Source organism: Sander vitreus, chromosome 6 (assembly GCF_031162955.1).
Source record: "Sander vitreus isolate 19-12246 chromosome 6, sanVit1, whole genome shotgun sequence".
NCBI classification, from domain to species: Eukaryota; Metazoa; Chordata; class Actinopteri; order Perciformes; family Percidae; genus Sander; species Sander vitreus.
In genome coordinates, this window is record NC_135860.1 from 6205766 (window position 1) to 6219395 (window position 13630).

General features: G+C 43.0%; 1 protein-coding gene across 1 annotated transcript in view; it reads left to right on the forward strand.

Moving 5' to 3' along the window:
* The first annotated feature begins 250 nt into the window (after window positions 1–250).
* Window positions 251–13630, forward strand: part of rftn1b (raftlin, lipid raft linker 1b) — a 109913-nt gene continuing 96533 nt past the window's right edge. The window contains exon 1 of the mRNA XM_078252215.1: window positions 251–642. The gene's annotated coding sequence lies outside the window, so the exon portion shown is untranslated. The remainder of the gene's footprint in view (window positions 643–13630) is intronic.

Genomic DNA, 13630 nt, shown 5'->3' on the forward strand with positions numbered 1-13630 from the left:
CTCCCTCCTTCCTCTCCCTCCCCTCTCTTCTCCCCCCTCCTCTCCTCAGATGGATTCTTCAGTCAGCCGAGTGGAACTGGTGCGGCTACTGGAGAGATAGGCAGAGAGGCAGAGAGGCTGTGGTGAACAGACGCTGGGTCAGAGCGCTCAGTTGCTTCAGACAATCACAGGGGAGCGAGAGACAGACACAGGAAAAGAGAGAGAGAGAAAGACCACATAGAAAGATAGATTGAAAAGAGAGAAAAGGGAGGGAGAGACAGGGGAGGGAGGTAAATATGTGACAGGATGTGGTTTCCCTGAGCTTGCAGAACATCGTTATACAGGCATACTTTGAGCATGACCTAAACACACCGAGCTTACAAGTGTGTTTGAGCTCCGTTAGGTGGCGAGGGGGAAGACGAAGCAAACCGCTGGAGCTGCTGCTGAGTCTGTAGACGCTCTGGTTTCTCTGTTGCCTGCCGGAGGATTGTGTTTCCTTTAAGCCAGCCAGCTCCACAACAACCTCAGTCAGCGTATCGGACAGGATCTGAGCCCGTCCTCCATCCTCCTTCCAAGTAGAATGCGTTTCTCTGCTAGAAGCTCTGGTCCAGTTGCTGCATTCGTGTCCAAGCAGTGAACTTTTCAACGTGATTTGTGAAACAGGTATGTTTGCTTCCTGTTTGTGTCCCAGCTTCTCAACATGTGTATGAATTTGAGCTTCCGAACAGATGTGTGACAGTACTTGCGCCTGATTCCCTGGGCAGCAGCCAGTGTAAACTTGGACTGCATGGTGGCAATTGTTTACCACAGAGAGTTGATTCATTAGACCCTGCCGCAAGCCACAAGTTTGGCTTCTGAGCAGTGTGTTCAACAACAAGCTCTAAATCCAGCGCCACCCCCACACACACACACACACACACACACACACACACACACACACATGTTCACATATTCACATGCTTGCAAGCACGCACACACTCTGACCATTCATCATGCACATCAATAGGTCTGGTTGTTTTGAAGTCACATGCGTGATGGTTGGTACAGAGCAGGGCTGAGAATGCCAAAAATGTCTACCTGGATCCAATCATAGACCCTGACAGTATTTCAAGATGTGTCCGGCACACCACTCCCACTAGTGAGGAGACAGGGGGAGTGTGTGATTTGAGCTACTGTACTGTACTGTACATATAAAGGGTAAAAGTCTGTCTGTCTGTGCAATTTGCGTGCTTATGTATCCGTATCCGTCAGTACAAGTGAATGTTTACATGCTTAGAATCAGTTCTCCGGTACATGAGTTCACCCAAGCATTCATGTTTATACGGAAGAAGGAGGTTTAAAGGGAAAAACAAGTTGAGGGATGGCAGGAGGTGAAGGAAGGGCGGGGGGAGTCAGGGAGAAGGAAGACGAGGGCATTAGAGAGAGGAAAAGCTGGGGGAAGAGGGGAGTGAGTGTGTGTGTGTGTGTGTGTGTGTGTGTGTGTGTGTGTGTGTGTGTGTGTGTGTGTGTGTGTGTGCGTGTGTGTAAGATAGAGAGAAAGTGAGTGAGTGAGTGAGTGAGTGAGAGAGCTCATTCTGACAGAACTGCTGTTAATTATTTCCAGCTGGTGAGCAGTGGAGCATCGGGCTGGGTTCGTTAACGCTACAGTGTTGGTGGGTCAGGAGTTGCCTCTGTCTCAGTCTGTCTGTTTCACACACACACACACACACACACACACACACACACACACACACGCACGCACGCACACACACACATGGAAAACATACACAGGTAAACACACATCCAGAAAAATTACAAAAAAAACACATAAAGGCAAAAAGCATATGGGCAGAACTGTGAATACAAACACTGAAACATAAAACTAACAGACACTAAAAGACACTAACAGATGTGACATGACAACACATGACATACAAAATACACAAATACAAATAAAAACACAAACACATTTATTATTCACTGACAAATGCACACTGTCCACACAAACGCACACATGCACAGGCAGTTGGCACAGGGTTAAAAACAGCCTTCTGCAGTATGTCAAGTTTGCATATCAAAGGGTTAATGTAGTGAACACATGTAACATGCAATAAACACATGCAGTACCACCACCGTGAGCGTGCATACACGCTTCACAAACGCAACATGATCACATAGGCACACACACACAGACACACTTAAAACGCACACACGCACGCACGCACATACACACACACACACACACACACACACACTTAAAACGCACACGCACGCACGCACGCACACACACAGGAAAACACAATAGAAACCCAATATGGCTGCACTATACACTGCTCTGCAGCTTGGCTGTTGGAAATGTGGAAGTAATTGTGGTTTGGGCTTCGCTACGCTACAATGTCATGTCAAAAAGAGAAACATTACACAGGGCAAAAGGTGAAGAAATAATTACCTTAAAGGCCTAAGTCACCCAAATTACAAAAAAATAATTTTCTATTACCTCTAGTTATATGTTGCTATCCAGATAGTTTGGGTTTCATTTGCTCAGGTTTGAAATATCTGTATTAGAGATTTATGTTGCTCTAATAAGGCTCCCTTAACAAAGACTTTATAAGTTCTAACTAATGACTTAAGGCTATTATTAAGAACACCAAATTTCCTATTTTTGGTAATTTTGGCTAGCTCTTTAGCTCAGAAGGAAGACCCCTCAAATGGATCATTCAACCACTCACATTCTGGAAATAGCTTCAGGGCATCGGAACCAAAATCCATTTACTAAAAAGTTATTAACCTTAATGTATTATGGTAAAAGCTTTTTAATGATTTATTAACATGTGTAACTGCAAATGACTTACTAATGTTTGGTGATGGCTTATTAGACAGTGATAAAGTCATGACTCTTTATTAATGACGTACTAGCATTTACAGAGATACTGCAGTGATTTACTACTGTGGTTCTATTAAGTTTAAGGACCTACAAGAGACAGACCTGAAGCAGCAGAGGCCAAATATCTTGACTTTTAGTCTCGCTTTGCCAGACTGTCCTCCAGTCGGATTACTGCTACCATTTCACCAGGAGGCATATGCGAGGAAACCCGTTTGCGGCTGGTTTACACCTGCTTTTAAGAGGGGGACAATTTTCACCGCAAAATAGAGGTGTGCTGTCACGGGAGGTCTTTGTACATACCGCGGAATACATAATTAGGCGCACTTTACACTTCCCCTCCCATCTCTTTATGGGAAACTCCCACTTTCCCCTTCACCCTCCCGTGAATGCATATGCATGACATGGAAAAGCGCAATTTGCCATTTTCAGTTCCTGCGACAGGCAGTCTGCGCTTTTACCTCAGTGTGGCCTGTTTGTACATACCTCGCCATGCTTTCACGCGCACATTGTGAGACAAATACGCCTGAGGTGGGCGCAAAAGCTTTAGTATATGAGGCCCACAGTGTTTTAGAGAAGAATTGCAAAGAGGGCAAGCAAAGAATGTTCTATTTTTTTACCAAGTATTCCTCTCTCCTGCTTTCTTGAAATGACAAAACGTCCTTCTTTCGCCGTGTTTCTTTGGATGAAGCTTGGAAACATCCAACATCACGTTTGTGCAGGTCGGGTTGAGATAATGTTTTGCTTCTCACTTGTGAGAACTGTACAAATCCCAGCATGGATAGATTGTGCATAACATAGTCTCGTATTGCCAGACCTTCCTCCACAGAGCTGCGGAGGAGGATCTGGCTAGTTCACACAGCATTCCGGGATAGGAGAAAAAAATGCTCTGGTTTATTGGCATTTCTTTAAACCAATCACAATCGTCATGGAGGCCCGGTGCCTACATGGTTGAACATGTGTACGTTCAAAAGTTGTTTTAGTCGTGCAACAGAGAACTCAGATTGGACAGATAGTCTAGCTAGCTGTCTGGATTTACCCCGCAGAGATCTGAGGAGCAGTTAACCATAGTCCTCATGAATCCACCGAAGTTTAGAACGTGACGCGTAAGGTAACGGACATCCGGCCGAAAAGAGGGACATGCAGCGAATTTTCCGTCGGCAGCGGAGCGATCCTGGAAGTGGAAGGTCGTGGATATAGACTAGTCTCTAAAAATCACTGGATTCCACACTTCCCATGATGCAACTCAATGGCAATTTAGGTCTTTCCTGACTAGTAAAAACCCACTTCTTTAAAGCCACACACTCGCAGGCTGAGTAGTACTCCTTGTGATGATTAAACTCAGCTTCATGTATAAAATCAGTGGCGTGCCCCTTTAACAGAGGATTTTTAAAACTTTGGCACACAAAGCCAAAACTCACGGCTAAATACGACTAAAGTAAATGAGAAAATATTCTTTTTGTAATTTGGGTGGACCAACTCTTTAAAATCAGTCCAAGATTATTTTCTTGAACACTGAAACACATGTCACAAGATGTTACAACATAGAGTCATTGTGATTCAGAGTTTTACTACCTGAATCTTCTATCAGCCATTATTTCATGGATTTTCTGAACCTTTGTTGATTTTCTTCTCCAGTCTTTTAGCAAACATGTATTTTAATCAACTTCTGTTTGCTATCTGATCCGGGCACAGTGAATCCCCCTGTGCCGTGTGAAATTTGATTAAGGTAATTGGCAAGCGTTGACTGGTGTAAAAACCATAATGTGTACTCCTCTCCACTCACTATGTATAGACAAACACCCACAGACACAACAAAATACCAGAACATTTTATACTCTGAAAAATGTAGGGTATATGTAATTGAAAAGGTAGTTATTTTTAAACCATCTTAATTTAATTCACTCTGATTCTATGCTGCTCCTGTTTGATGCCAGAGAAAACCTCACCCAAGTTTCACATTTGGAACATGCTGAAATATAAAAATATGAATGATTTAATTTTAAAATAAGATGCCGGCAGGTTACACTTATGAAATCAAAGTAAGTACAATGATTAGATAATTACAGCATATTAGTCTTTGGTTGGCAGAGTTATCTGTATTTTAGAGATATTCAGTGCTTAATTCCAGGTATTTTTTTATGGTTTAGATGGAAACTCTGGTGTGATTTGTTGAACAGAAATCTGATTTGGCATCCTTATTGGCAATAATTCAAACTTTGGGCAGTAAACACGGCTGAATGACACACTGGTAGATAAGGTGTGAGTTTTGCAGTTCTTATGACAGGGTGTCATCTTGATTGCAGCTTCTGCTGCAAGTCTCACATCTTTTCCCTCTGAAATGCTCAGTTACAAGATCTCGGGCATAGATTATTTTCCCCTTACTCCCCTGCTAGGTGACAGTGATCATGCTTTTGAAGATACTAAGTTATTCAAGCCTCTGGCATTGCCCTCAACCTAAGATGGCATATTAGGATGAATCCTCCAGGCAAGAAGGAAAACAAAAGAGCCAATATTCAGCCGAATGTGTAGTAGTTTAGCCTCGAAGCAAAAAAAAAGAAGGAAAAAAACATCCGCCTTGATATTTCTATGAGGCAAATTGACTCCTGTTGTAATGGGTGGTCAAGAAAATTGCAGCAGTATTGATTGGGTAATGTTCAACACGGACATGTCGATAGGGTGTCTGAAAACCTAAAAACTTGGTTTCGGCTGGCTTTAATAAAAAATGACCTGCCTGGAGCAAGTTCAAAGAAAGCAATGAGTAACTCATGGAAAGTCTCTTTAAAACCCTCAGTGTTTTAGGGAAGAATAGCAAAGAGGGCAAGCAAATCATTTTCAAGTATTCCTCTCTCCTGCTTTCTTGAAAGGACAAAACGTCCTTCTTTCACCGTGTTTCTTTGGATGCAGCTTGGAAACATCCAACAAGTGTTTGTGCAGGTTGGGTTGACATAATGTTTTGCTTCTCACTTGTGAGAACTGTACAAATCCCAGCATGGATAGATTGTGCATAACATAGTCTTGCATTGCCAGACCTTCCTCCACAGAGCTGCGGAGGAGGATCTGGCTAGTCCACATAGCATTTCGTGATGGGAGAAAAAAATGCTCTGGTTTATTGGCGTTATTTATTATTTCTTTAAACCAATCACAATTGTCATGGGGGGCACGAAGTGCCGGTTGAAGCCACGGTGCCGCTGCAAAATAGCCTTGGGAAGGAACTTGTTTTGGTGGAACATGTGTTGGTTCAACGATTGTTTTAGTCGTGCAACAGAAAACTGTCTGGATTTACCCTGCAGAGAAAAAAGTGACGTCTGGCGGAATTTCCGGCTGTACCAGAGCAATCCTGGAAGTAGAACGTTGTGGATATAGATTATGTATAACATATCAAACTCATGACAAGTCACGCAGAGAGGATACGGAGCGAAACAGGGGGACATGAGTGTTTGCTCCTGCACATGGAGGAGTGGGAAAGAGGAAGACAGTCCTGGTGGGGGAGGAACACTGAGTTTATAGCGACCAGAAAAGGAGAAAAAGAGAGAGAAACTGACAATGAAAGAGAAAGAGATTGAGAAAGATTGGTGCCTATTATTCTCCTAAGAAGGGAATAGTCATAGAGGGGTTGGTTCCCATGGCAATAGCTTTCTCTATGCATATGTGTGTGTGTGTGTGTGTGTGTGTGTGTGTGTGTGTGTGTGTGTGTGTGTGTGTGTGTGTGTGTGTGTGTGTGAGTGTGTGTGTGTGTGTGTGTGTGTGGACTGTAACCGGGCCTTGAGACCATACAGAGACAAGGTTGGCCGAGGCGGAGCCACCCGGAGCCTTGAAACGGCGGAGAATCTCAGACAGACACTATTGTTTACTCGCCTGTTCTCTACACCTCACTCGTCATCATTTTTGTCCTGCATGCTTTTCCGTTGTGTATTGTCCTTGGGCATTCAAAGCAAATGTAACAAATTCAGTGAGTTGAGAAAGCAATTCCACCTTTGGCACCCATGGCCTCCTTGTTGGTAGTGCGTAATGGTTTAGATGTGGAGATGTCTCCAAAAAGAAATTTGAAGCTTTTCTGTGGCATCTTTAATGTACAAATGTTTCAGGGCCTCTCTTTGTGTGATGACTTTTTTACAGTACATTTTGAATTTTGACCCAGTAATGTAACAAAATGTACTTCTGAATTTAAGACTCAAAATTATAGTGACTGATTTTTCTGCTTTATAAGTAAAATAAATTATAAAAGCTATGACGGTACTATGTTTCTCAATCCACTATGATCTATGAGCACCAGGCAGTTAACGTTTTATTACCTGACCTCCTGCCCAGGGTTGCTACTCGCAAAGTGACTTAAAGGAATACTCCACTGAAATTGTGTTTTAAACATCCAGTTTTAGCCCCCTGCATGTTAAATGGTGGCTCTGGAAAGTTTGTAGTTTTCTCTGTTGTGGGTGACAGACAGGCATAGTCAACACAGATTCACAACAGTTGATGGATTACAATAGCAACAGTTGCATATTAAAAATAAAAACGTCTATAGAAGCTTTTCAAGCCACTACACCAGAATCCACTTCTTCGTCTCTGTCCATTTGTATGCTCGGTATAGTCCGAAAAGTCATATTTATACTAAAATATGCCAAAATGTTGCTAAATACTTAGTTAATACTGCTAGCTAGCTAGTATATCTTTTTATGTCTGATGCTCACAAGTATTAGCAGGTGTAGAGTAGGTAAACAGCTCACTGTGTGAGTTATTAAGCCACATGGGACCAAGCCACATTTAAATCAGGCAGACAACACTATATTCACACCATAGGTTTTTGGTGGCTTATTTCATTAAACCAGTTTGACTAAAAGGGTCCTGTACGTACATGGCATGTACAGTATGTGTAGCTACACAGTGCTGGTCCCTCACTTAAAAGGACTGTGTTACAGCAAAGGTTACCGCATTAACATCCTGTCTCAGTGTCCATTGTTTTTCTCTCTCTCTCTTGAGTCCCCCTTTTTTACATCCTCTCTGTCACACTTAGGTAAGGATTCAAGGTGGTAAGGATGGACGGATGGAAGGAATGAAGAAAGGGAATAGTGGGGGATTTCCAAATAGAGTGTTAACATTTTTAGCTGACGCTGTCACCCAAAGCAGCAGAGGGTGAGGCTGAAGCTCAGAGAGTTAGTGAAGGATAGTGAAGGAGCGCTTGTTCCAGAAAAAACAACTGATGTGACCATTCTTTTTTGCCAGCTCAATAGTTAAGGTCTGGTTAAACTCAGGCACATGGTGCTTCACATACAATCTACTTGGTTTAGTTCAATCAATCAAACCACAGTTTCTTGGTTGAAAGCTAAACAGACCAACTATGGGATTTTATGACAGTAGATATGTGATCTTAGCGTGAATTCAAATGCTAAACTACTGTTAAATCCATCAGCTGATGGTGAACTGTCTAATCTGTAGGCTGCAAGCGATGTATAGCCTATATTTATGCAAGGTCATTTGGTAACCATGGTAACTCCTATGCGAATTAGCACATCAGTGCAGGGATTTTCCCCAATACACAAAAAGGTAAAAGTACTAGCAGAAGTGTGTTGTGCATGTTTCCTATTTGAAGTTGTAATTTAGCAGTTCCCCAATAAAAAGTGAGTGAAACCTAGCGAACAAACATCTGTTTGTCACTATTTATACACAATATGATATATGAGGTCCAGTTACAGTCTTGACTAATATTACTGATGATCAATCATTTCTGTGTGACGCATCAGAGAAGATAAGGTTCAGTAAAGTGCAGAATGACTTGCTGTCAGTGTACAGAATTTGATTTCCCCACGTGGGTCCATACAGTGCTAATGAAGCAGGATGGCAGCCACCAAAATTGTCCAATCAGTTACCTGTCAGTTGATATGAATTCACGATACAGTTTTTAGTTTGTTTATAAAAAGCCAGTGTGAACACAAAATGGACCCGAGCAAAAAGGAACAATGTGTTTTTCTTGGCCTGGAACAAATGAAGTAAACTACAGATGTGAAAGCACCCCAAAACATCATGGTTAGGGAAAGATTAATCTGGATCAACGACAGTTCATTTACCGGATAATCTGGATGTCCCTCGCTTTGCAAAACTCCGTTCTTTCGGGAAACAAACTTCGAGCTAGCATGCTACACACTGAAAATGCCAGGTTTTGAAGAATATTTGGATTGTGCAACAAGGCAGGGTTGCTTGTAACCTGACTCCGCCAGATGGATTGCTTCGCATTTGCTCGGCATATCCATCTGGGAACTTTCCGTTGGAGAACTTTTGGGAAGGGGCGAAAATACTGGTTAGCTGATTGGATAAACCATCTGTCTATCACCACCTGTTACCACCCATTTTCTTCACGACTAGCGGAGCCAGTTGATATATCAAACTCTTGTCGAAACCAGTCGGGAGAAGAGCAAAAACATCTTTTCCTCCGAGAAAAGCCTGCCATGTTGTTTAGACTGAACAGTCGCTTCTTGTTGCGTCACACCTAAACCCGCCTCAAAACCAACGCTGATTGGTCGATCGTTTGGCGAACGGCTCCAAATTTTCTCTATCTCAACATGCCAGACTGATCTGCGAGTGGAAAACTGGAGCTCGCGAGATCAGGACGGTCTCACAAGGCTAGGTTGCTTGGTTCTTTCAGTGAATGATTGTGTACATTTACAAAGAATATGTTTACCGTTACGGCATTTACCATCTAACTGAGACGTTTTGGGACAGATTGTGGCAGGATTGCTGTGGACGAAGTAACGTTTCACAGGGCAATACATAATGACGTTTAACCATGTATCCAGCTAATTTAAAAAGCTCACGTTACTGTATTGTGTGAACAGTTAACTTCATTTAATATTGTATGTGGCGTATTCTTTTATCGGGGTGCAAATCAATTCACCAAAACAAAAAAAAACATGTTCCTACCCGAGAACATTTTGCAGATCCACCGTCACTGTGTCCAGAGCTTACCGGCGCCCAAGACGATTGTGATTGGTTTAAAGAAATGTAAACAACCCAATCCTGGAATGAATGTGTGGAAGAGCCAGATATTACTCCATAGCGCTGTGGAGATCGTCTTCATGAATATTGCAAATGAGAATATGAGAAACCAACATTTGATCCAAAACTGGACTGACGTAATAGTGTACTGACCAGAGGATTCTCCACTGTGACTCTGTGTTTTGGATGAAGAAATATTGTATTAGCACACAACGGCCACTCAGACAACTTTTTGTTATGATATCATATTGTTACAAACACAGACTGAAATAGAAATACCAACACATTCCAAGCAGTCACCATGACTATTAATACATGACCAGCTGATCTGAGAGCTGTGTGGGAGAAGTGAGCTGTACGTTCTGTTATAACAACTGATTATATGTTTGCTATGTGATCACAAGCAACAGATGCCAAAATACACAATGCAACATATTCCCATTTTAAAGAAGTTATAAGACAAAATAATGCAGTCGGAGCACCTCCTTGTTGCTGAAAAGTATAAGGTGAATAGACCCATGATCCTCCCGACCCCTTCCCTGTTTTGCGGCAGTATGTCATGTTACCTCAGCCTCTTTTATTGGCCTCTTGAATGCCATTTCAAAAAAATTATTGAAATATATTTCTCAGGAGGTTGCTTGTCAGGAAAACATATGGCAAACAATGTGAAGCATTTCAACCGCTGCTGTGGTTTTTCCTGTGCGGTCAGTCTTGTTCTCTCATTTACATGATGGTTTCTCTAACCACTCTGGATTGGAGAGCCCTCGACTCTACTCTACTCCTCACAATAAACTACGGATGATACTGAACCAGTATCCACCACCAACATACGCAGCCTGGCTAGCGCTCCACTCTACTTGTCAGATTAAGAAGATCAAAAGTATGAAAAAGGCAAAGAGGGCTAGGGAGATAAAATGTGAGAGAGGAAGAGAGCGGGCTTAAAAGGGAGACTACATGGAGATGAACACAAGAACACAGTGTCCTAATTAATGTCCTCCTCCATTAATCCAATCTGAAGCTTCCCATGCTGCTGGTTTTGATCACAACAATGGTGCTATCAAAGCCTTGTAACATGGTCTTGTAATATGGGGGAGATCTCAGTCAGATAGCATTAAAATCATTCAGTGCAGTTGCTTTTTGTTGCTGATGCTGTGATGTCTGTAAGTGTAGACATCAGGTGGGGTTTTGTATGATCATCTTCTACATTGGTGTAAAAGGCATGACTATAAAGTCTCAATTCCACATAAGAATAATATAAAGCGCCAATACTCAGTAATTTAATGAACAGTGGATCAAATGAGTATGTGAAGACTATCGCTTGTAGTGACAAACCTACAAAGAACACAGTCTGCAGCTCTCTAAGGCAGACCTAAACCACGCCCGTAGCTGCCAGTAGCTTCTCACGGGACGCTGATTGGTCTGAGCCACTGGTGGATCGGACACAAACGCATTACTTGTGTGATCTTGTGACATAGCGAGAATCCAACTGCCGTGCAAGGTAATTAAAATTCGGCTCTCACCCCAGAAAGCTCCAACTGTACGCTGCTGGCTGAGCACCAAACGGGAGACAGACAATATTAGGGTCTAGCTTCAGCAGTTAGACAGGTATTTTTCTCAAGACAGTCACTAGGACCTGTTTTTAGCACACAAAAAATTCTGATCAACCCACTGTACGCTACCTGCCTGGCACAAAACAAACTAAGTCAGCGGCTAGCTAGTGAACATTGTGAAGCATTTAGCATCTAAAAAGCCTGATATGTCCCTTAGGAGTTGATGGTGACACAAACAGAGCTAAAAGGAGAGTGAATCTTAAACTTAAATTTGCTATACGTCAAGGCTTTGTGATTTTCAGCATGCAGTAGAGTTATTCTGCCCCAAAGTGGTCAATTATTTCAGCTTCAATAATGTGCTAAACCCCTTGGAGAAGCAACATGGCAATGACCCCAGTGATCAATGTGAGCACAGAAGACAAAGGAGTCCTTGGACTCACAAAATGTTGTTGACTGACAGATAGAAAACATTGCAGTGCAAGACAATCACTTCCCTGATGTTACCTTTCACATTCAGCACAATACAAAGTGCTGTGGGATGTTTTGGTTGCAAGGGCCAAAGCTAAGTGCATCTCAGCTACAACAAAGCTCTGAAAGTCAATCGGGGCTCACGAATAGAGAATCCTATCGAATAAAACCTCTTATCAAATAAAACCTCACAATGCCATTAGCAATAGAGAAAAGATAGAACAAAATGGCAAGAGGATCATTGCTAATTCAGCAAAAGGGAAATCGATGGCCCTTTTCCTGTTCTTTATTTTGTAGCTACCCAGAGTCTGTCTACCCTGTCAAGCATCCTTGACTCCCTGCCTGTCAATCTCTGGGTGTTGTGGGGGCTGCAACTGCCCAAAGCTCCCACCTCAGAGGAAAGGTTTGAGGCAACAAACAGTGACTCAAAAATCATAAACATTGCACATTTCCTCTGTCAGTTCAGCTCTAAAAATACTCCTGCTCGCCTTCGCCTCACATCTCCTCCTCCCTGGTCTCAAGGAGCTATGCAAATACAAGCCCCTCCATTTTTTTTCTCATCCAATTTGTTTTTTTTTCCACACCCCTCCCTCAAAGCCCTCCATCCTATTGTTCTGACTACCACTTCTCCAGCTCTTGTAGACTACATGACAGAGCCTCGCCTTCCCTCTTGTTGTTCCTACTTTCTCCAGGGTAGGGGGAGAAATGATAAAAGCTATTTACAAGTAACTGTAGGCAACAGTGTAAAAATCCAAGACTTGGAAAAATTCAAGCTTTTTTTTATTTAAAGACATTTGTGAAGCTGCTTGGTGAACTGCAGCACAGTGCAGTCCTGAGTGACAATTTAAGGGGGGACTGAAGCGCTTTTAGGGACTTTGACTATGCCAGCTTCTGCAGGTTGTGTTTGGCTTTTTTGTTCTTGAAAACGGAAGCAAGACATCAGTCGTGCTCGGCACGTGCAGAGAGGCGAAGACACAACTCCTCAGTATATCTAAGACACGTACAAACCTTTTAGAAGGCTTTTTGAAGTTTCAAGGCTTTGCAGCACACCGGATTGGAGTGTGTCAGCCCGTCGTCCATTTCAGGGAGCTGTTCTGAGACTTGTAGAGATATGATTGTGATGCACGTTGAGATTCATAAAGCCCAACAAAGACATTCATGTAAGTGTCACTGGAAACACTATGCTTTCATGACAGCCGTAATGAATCTCCAGCCTCATCTTTCACACTTTCTCTCGCCCCACTCCCTCGATGTGTTGATCACCCCTTTCCTTTTTAACTGACTCTAATTGCACGCCCTTTTTTCTCTCCAGACTCTACTTGCCATGCATTACCCGCTGCACCCCCCCCCCCAACCATTTTTCGACAAACAATCTCTAACACGGCCACCCCCATTTCCTCTCTCTCCCTTGATTGATTCTCACCTTTCCCATTCTTGCCGTTCACCTCATTAACGGAGACCCCGTCTGCTCGTTTCCTATTTCGTCTCCCACTCCTTCCTACATCCCAGCCCCCCGCCCCTCCGCACTTCCTGTCCTGTCTCTGAAGCGACGGCCGGCTCGGATTCGTAGTTTCCAGCCAAGGCCCTGCAACATTCTGTAATTAGTAAGGAGCATAATAGAGAGGGTTCCTCATCAGCCGAGGTGGGAGGGGGTGGGCAGGGTACCACTGCTATATATCCATCCATCCATCCTTGAGTTTAATCAGTGGCACACAATAGAATGTCACCTGCTCCCAGACGCAGTCGCTGAAGAGAGGCAGTGATGCTGTCACAAACCATTTGGAGT